The following is a 5,969-nucleotide window of genomic DNA, read 5'->3' as shown; positions in this document are numbered from 1 at the left end:
CAGTTTTTCAGTTTTTTAAATATAAGCTTAAATAAACACCTTGATTACACACTGCTAAAACTTTCTCATTATAAAAAATAATCACAAAATACAGGTAAATGAAGAAAAAGCCACAAATAACAATAGACACTTATAAAATTTCTTACCATGTGCCAAGCCCTACCCCAAGTGTTTTGGATAGAATAACTTCTATAACAGATGAGAAAACCAAGGCACAGTAATGGTAGGTGGAGCCTAAATTCATACAGTCAGGAAGGGCTAGGGATAGGATTTGGGTAGAGCTGGTCTAGCTCCAGAGTCCCTGCTTTCAACACCAGGTGGACTCTTCATTGTAATCTATGACCTGTGAAAACCACAGCTAACACTTGGAGGTTAACCCTTCCAAATTTATACATACACACAACATGCTCATGCACAATTTCACACCAAAGGAAATCCTGCCGAATGTGCTGTTCAATAGACTGCCTTTTCGTCACTAACAATTTATTGTGAAAATCTACAGTGGCTTCAAAATTAATGATTACATTCTGGTGGTAGTTAGGACTATATCCTAGTAAAATATTAATTTAAAGTGAAGCTCTCTCCCCTTGCATGGCTATGAAGAAACAGTTAAGAAGAACCAAGTGACCTTGATATTAAGATCATTTGAGCTGATAAAAAGCATTTTGAGTATTAAATTTTATTACTATAAAACTATTCCATTCAAAGAGCATGCAGAAGTTCTTATAAATGACCGAAAGGCAATACCACCAGACCTTGAAAATCCCAAGTATGAAGCCCAGTAACCAGAATGGAACTTGTGATTGCATGAGCCATGAATGAACTAGAGACTTCCATCAACAAGGCATGGAGAAAACCCAGCAAGGGGTAAAGAGAAAGATGCTGTCAGAGCCAAGGTTCATCTTCCTTCACAGGTTTCTCACGCAAGCCATACATCCTAAAAACTTGGTTGCTACTTACAGTTAATGACCACTTGACTTGTTAATGGACTTGAACCAAATGAGAAAAGTTAATGGAACAGCCTGACCATTAGCTATATTAATAACAGGTTAGAGAGGATGATTACTATATTTTAAACCATATTCACTTGCTTGCTTTCATTAATGCTTTTTAAAAATGCCCCAAATATTTTAAAATAGGAAATTGTAAGTTCTGCATTCAGAATTAAAGAATTATATACTATATTAGTTTGAAAAGATATTTTTGCCTCATTTGGTAACATGCTTTAAGATATTGCAGAAGAGTGATGGAAAGAGAAGTTTGAGGTAACTAAGTGCAATTAGTTTTGGCTCCCCTAAACTATCTTTTTTCAATCATGCACAAATTATGTTTTTTTTTAATTGGCAAAACCATAATCAGACTTTTGTGAATCTGTTTTTTTATCCTTTTTTTTTTTTGGTACTGGGGACTGAACCCAGGGCTTTCCCACATGCGAGGCAAGCGCTCTATCCCTGAGCTGTATTGCCAGCCCCTGAACCTGTTCTTGATAGAATAGCTGTAAGGTGTCTCAGGGTTCTGTGTGACCACTAGAAAGGCATTTTAGTAAGATAAATGATTCTGAATGATGATATTTTAATATGGGTAGATTCAGCGGGGTGAGTTAATTTAAAAAATAAATTAGTCATGGGAGAGATTTGTGTGTGTGTTCTCTTTATGCACATAAAATATTTAACCTCATTTGATTTTCCTGTTAGAAAACAGTGGCAGAAATGTTTTATGGAGTCATTGCTCGGGATCACCAGGCTATGCCCAAGGAAATGTCAGTATCAAGTGTTACTAACTTGACTGCTCTTTATGGGAGTATTACTTTTGTGCTCTCTCCTTCTGTTCTGATCCCAATCCCTGGAATCTGTCTTACTTAAGTGGATGTTTGAGGCAAATAGTAATTTAAGGCCCTTCCTTTGAGGAAGCCTGAGGAAGGGCAAGACGCTCTGCTTGTCCATTGGGTTTGCCTGCCCTTTTAGGACTTTTCCCCTTCAGACTTCCTTTCCTTTGTTTCCTCAGTACAAGTTGTTCATCCGATGACACCCTAACTGCCTAGCATGTCAGGACCTCTGGGTTAACTGAAGTCCCCACTACTCTGATCTCATTCTCCTCCCCGCCCCCAAGTTCCTGCTTCTTCCTTTATGTTACTGAAGCACTTTCCTTTCTCCACTATGAAGCTCAGAAACTTCATAAGGATGTGTCTAGGTGTGGGTCTTTTCTTACTCGTTCAGCCCAATACACCATATCCTTTTCAACTATGAGATTAGTGCATTTTTCCATTTTGAGGAACATTACTGCATCTGTGCAAGATCTAATGTTTTCTGTTCTTTTTGGAACACCCATAAGTAGGACATTGTGGCCCCTGTAATTTAGATGTACCTTTCTTTGTCTATTTGGAAATGGACAAGGAATGGCACTGCTATAACCTCCACCCTGCACACCACTCTCTCCTTCCCGCTGAGAGTCTCCATCTTCTCTTTCCTTTTGTATGCAGCACAAGCAGTAATTTTTAATCCTACTATGGATTACAGTTAACTCTGGGAATGGATTTATGCAAGCATTTTTCAAAAACTAGGTCAAAACTCAGCTTCACTATGTATTAACTATATGATCCAAGTCACATAACTTTCTGACCCTTGGTTTCCTTATCTGTAAAACAGAGATGTTAATAGTGTTCATATGATTCCCGTGAGGATTAAAAGAATAATGTTTGTCAAGTGCCTTGTTATAATGCTGGTGGATGCTCAATAAATTATAATATGGCCGCCAACATAACAGCCAAAGTGCACCATGTGCCTGGCAGTGTATCAAATGTTTATGTGAATTATTTTAGCTTCAAAGCCCTTTAAGGTAAGTGCATTTATTATTTGTTTATAAGCACAACACTCTAAGAACTGTTTCATTTATTTGCGTTGCATTCTAATCTTTATCCTTCCTTATACATATTTTATGTACTTCATAGTGTGTTTATACTTCTTACTCTGGTTTTTAAATGTTGTTTACTATTCTTTGGTTGTTTATTATATATAATTTTAATAATTACATAATATCTATTCAGTTGGTATTCTATAATTTATACATTCCACTATTGCTATATATCTGCAGGCATAAAAACCCACTTCATATTGTGAACCTTTTCTTTATTGTTAATTGGTCTCCAAAAGCTGTGACATTTTATACTAACATGAAGTAGTTTTGACCTGGTTGTGTTACTCTCTAAATTCTCTAATTCTGGAAGTAGAATGGGGGTTGTGTGAAATGTTTCTTAAGAAATCAGAAAAAAATGATAGTGATTCAGTCAATCCAGCAACCCATCAACCAAAAAAGCATTTAGATAATATATAAGGAGTTATATATAAAGAAGTCCAAAGTTATAGTGTAACAAAGACAAGAAACAGTAGTGGTGATGTGATCCTGTCAAAGGACCTGTGATATAGATTTTAAACCAGTCAGTATAGATATATCTGTATTGCAATATTAAATATTAAATATAAGTCACTAGTAAGTTGGGTGGGATGTGCAGAGAAAAGGGGCTTTTTTGCTTCCCTGCTTTCCATGGGGGTTGTCAGGGCCAACTCTGCATAAAAGTTGTTATATAGGTGAGGTTTGTATTGACAATACTTCCTATAGGTACCTTGTACCTGTCTGGTGTTCCCAGCTGCTACTTCATGACACATGACAAACTGGAGGCAATGGATTCATCCTGGGGATTGATTTAAAGAGGCTGGTTGAGAAAATCCTTGCTCTGCTGAGACTGTTAAGCTGGGAATACGGGAAGTTGGAGCTGTTAGTGATCATCTTTCCTGGTTGTATGGACAGAACCATTTGCAGGAGGAGAAAATGAGGAATGAGGGGGAGAGAAGCAAAAGAAAACCAACAGGTGATGCAGAGGGGGAAGGAAGAAGAGAAAGTATAAGTTTGATAGAAAATACCATAGGTAGCCTATTTGTGACATTTGGGGGGTTCAAAGAACTCATTATAAATGTGTGACTTTAGTCAGGCAATTTTGGACAGCAGGTTGATGGCCAAAGATTCTTATTTCCTCCTCCTCCTTCTTCATCATTAGCTAGGATCTGACTATGTTGCCCAGACTGGTCTTGAATTGTGAACTCAAGTGATCCTCTTGCCTCAGCTTTCTTTGAAGTTGGGACTACAGGCATGTATCACTGTACCATGCTAGATGCTTCTTTTTAACTAGGGCTCCTTCCTTTAATTGTGTCCTGTATTCTAATTGTGTCCTGTATTCTAATTGTGTAGAATTGTATTCTCAGAACTGTGATCTCTCTCCTCTCTTGATACCCATTCTAAAAAAGCCCTCTTCTTGCATTCCGTCTTCTTTTCTCAGCGTGCTCTCTCTTTCCTGTTCCAGCCAAAACTCTTGAAACAAAAGTGTTTTCTCCTAGTCTTTCCACCACCTTATTTTTCACCTCAACCAACTCCAAATGGTCTTTTACCCTCACCTGAAACTGCTCAAAGATTACCCAGAATCTGTCCACTGCCAACACCACCTGACACTCTCTTGTCCTTGCTTAATCTCTTAGCATCACTTGACCTAGCTCACCATTCCTCCCTGCTTGGACACTTTTTCTTTGATTTCTACAATGCCCGGACACCATATCCTTCTAATTTTCCTCCTACACCCCTGGATGCTGCTTCTGAAGCCCCTTGCCTGCATCTCTTCCACCTGTAAATGTTGGGAGTTTCCGGTGGGCTCTGTCCCGATTCTCTTCCTGACTTTTCCCATAACAGAATCCCACCCACTATTCTAGTTTCCATTACTATCTATATACACTGGCTTCTAAATTTATGTTTTTAGCTCAGACTGCCCCTCTGAGCATCACAACCACCTAGTCAATTGCCCAGTTCAGATTTCCACTTACGTGTATCACAGATATATCAAACTCGACAAGTTTTAAATTGAACTCTTCATCTCCTCCCACAAATCTTATCCTCCTGCAGGCTTTCTTAACTCTTTAATGACTTCTAAATTCACTCAAGCCATTTTCTGCAAGTCAGCCTTGATACTTTCCTCTTCCTCATTCCCTCCATTCAATCCACCCCCAAGACCTGAATTCTACCTCTTAACCACTAAATCTATTTACATTCATCTCCATCACCATCTTTCTTCCTTTTGGTGTTGGTGATGTCCTCCTAACTGCTTTCCACAAACCCATGCTTTTTCCTTCCAATCCATTCACTGCATGGCCCCAGAGATATATTTTAAAACACAAATTGCATCTGGGCCTAGCTCTGTTTGACAGCCTTCTGGGGCTTCCAGTTGCCCAAAGGTAATGTGAAAAGAGTTTCCCATGACCTCCTAGTCTGTTCATATGCCTATATTTTCAGGCTGATTTTATCCAATTGCCCTTTGTTTTTCTTGTCTTCAGCCACACAGAGTCCTCTTTGCTCCCTTTTTTCAGGTTGTCTGAATGAGTGGTACCATGCAGGGCACAGCTGAAGGGAGGGGCCCTAGTAAAAGTGTTGTTCACTTCTTCAGGGAATCTTTGCCTGATCACCAATGCAGGCTACATTCTTCTATGGCATCTTGAGTGTTTCCTTTACTGTACCCTACACATGTCATCTTCTATTTGTTGTTTCTCCTTCCTATGGGACTGTAAACTCAGGGAAGGAAGGCACCCTGGCTGTCCTTCCTATGGCTCTGGCACTACTGTCCACCCCGATGCCTAATTGGCACTGGTTGATGGATTATATCCCAACCCTGGGGTAGCTGTGCAGGAAATCTTCAGTGGTTCTTAAAGTTCAGCTCTTTGGAAGAGAAGATGACAGTTGACTCAAACTATGAACTTAACCTTTTCCCCTGGAGCCCTAGGGCCAGAAGGGAGATGTCCTCTAGATGTCTTTACTTTACAAGTTCCACCTAAAGCTATGGTGACTTTAGGGGGATGTATTATATCCCTGCCCTTTTCTTTAAAGAAGCTTTGGTGTTTTCAAGACAGGCCCTCCCCCACCCCCAAATCCATTGT

Source organism: Marmota monax, unplaced genomic scaffold, assembly GCF_021218885.2.
Source record: "Marmota monax isolate L192 unplaced genomic scaffold, Marmota_monax_Labrador192_F-V1.1 WCK01_AAM20220418_F8-fsc00001, whole genome shotgun sequence".
Lineage (NCBI taxonomy): Eukaryota > Metazoa > Chordata > Mammalia > Rodentia > Sciuridae > Marmota > Marmota monax.
The sequence above is the reverse complement of the archived record's forward strand: the minus strand, read 5'-3'. Positions refer to the sequence as shown.